Below are 1,525 nucleotides of genomic sequence, written 5' to 3' on the forward strand. Positions count from 1 at the left end.
ATCACCCATGCTCATTAAATTATGACAGCTTTTTCCACTGAGCCCGTATAAGTAAGTGGACATGTGTAAGTCGCATACACACTTAAAGCAATTCCATTGTATTTATATTGCGTTTATGCAACGCTATTCTAAGCTCAGTGAAGGAAGGGGCCTGGCATGGAAACAGCTAAATATTTTGCAAGATGGGATGAAATAAATGGTGGCTGCCAAGTGCCATGTGGAAGGGCAACACATTCAAATTGGGGCCTGGAAGAGCTTCTGGAGTCTTCTGAACCAGCCCTGGAAGAATGATTAGGGGATGGAACGATTAAGATCCAGCATTTATTAACTAGCTATTCGCTTGGCACTTGGTTTCCTGATTTTATTATTTTTTTCTATGTAGTTTTTTCTCTTTAAAAAAACGACGAAAGCGTATCAGTCAGCTTTTGCTACAAAACAAACTCTGATTTATTTTCGGCTCAGTCATCTGTGGATTTTCTGGGGTGATCCTGTTGATCTCAGGATCTCAGCTGGGCTTCTGGGCAATGGGTTTGGCTTATTTTTTTATTTTACCTATCTATCTATTTATTTATTTATTTTTATTTTTTAAGTGAGGCAACCCTTGGTTGGCCTCACAGATTGCAAGGACTTTGTCAGCTTACAATCCCTTATTATTTTTTTATTTTTTATGCCTCAGAAGCACCTGGTCTTCCTAGGTGGTCTCCCATCCAAGTACTAATCAGGCCCAACCCTGCTTAGCTTCCAAGATCAGATGGGATCGGGCTTGTTCAAGGTAGCATGACCGTAGACTGGTGGGTTTGGTTTAGATCTGGCTTCCACGTGGCTCATTTTGAGGGGACTAACGGGCTCCCTCGGGCATAGTCTTCTCATGGTAAAAGGCAGGAGCACAGGGCACTGGCCCAACTCCCCCAGCACATTTCAAGGCTTTGTTTATATCATGTCCACTACCGTCCTGTTGGCCAAAGCAAGCCACAAAGCCAAGGCCAAAGATGAGAGACCGAATACGTCCCTTCCGCGAAAGCGAAGGGTGAGAGGGTACGTATCTGCTCAACAATAACGTAGTCGACAGGAGCCAGTAATATGTGAATAAGAAAGTACAGAAGCATAACAAGGGATGAAAACACTATCCTTGGCCTCCCCATTCCGCCTTCTCCCCGCCCAGGCATAAGCTCCGTCGGTCTGGGGTGAGTCCCGTCAGACTTTTTCCCACACTTTCACACACACACAGAAGGTTTTTATTTTACATAACGAGATCATACCACATATATTTGTACATGACAATTATAAGTGTCTAATCATTTAACTTTTATATTGACCCTATGATTAGGCTATTTGAGTTTCCATTTTATAAATGAAGAGTCTGAGGTTAAGATGTTCATTCAAGATCACCTACCTCTTAAATAGCTGAACCAGGATTTGAACCCAGGACTAAGCATTCTTTTAATTACAGTGAGGCTGTCTCTAAAAAAGGGAGATTGAGTCAGACCACCAAACTAGTTACCCGTTTACTGCGCCTATCCTACGG

At 42.8% G+C, this 1,525-nt stretch overlaps 1 pseudogene; it reads right to left on the reverse strand.

The window, feature by feature from the left end:
• Nucleotides 1-670: 670 nt before the first annotated feature.
• Nucleotides 671-789, reverse strand: LOC120604136 (uncharacterized; annotated as a pseudogene).
• Between the last annotated feature and the right edge of the window lie 736 nt (nt 790-1,525).

This window comes from Pteropus medius, unplaced genomic scaffold (assembly GCF_902729225.1).
Source record: "Pteropus medius unplaced genomic scaffold, Ma_sr-lr_union100, whole genome shotgun sequence".
In the NCBI taxonomy this organism is placed as follows: Eukaryota; Metazoa; Chordata; class Mammalia; order Chiroptera; family Pteropodidae; genus Pteropus; species Pteropus medius.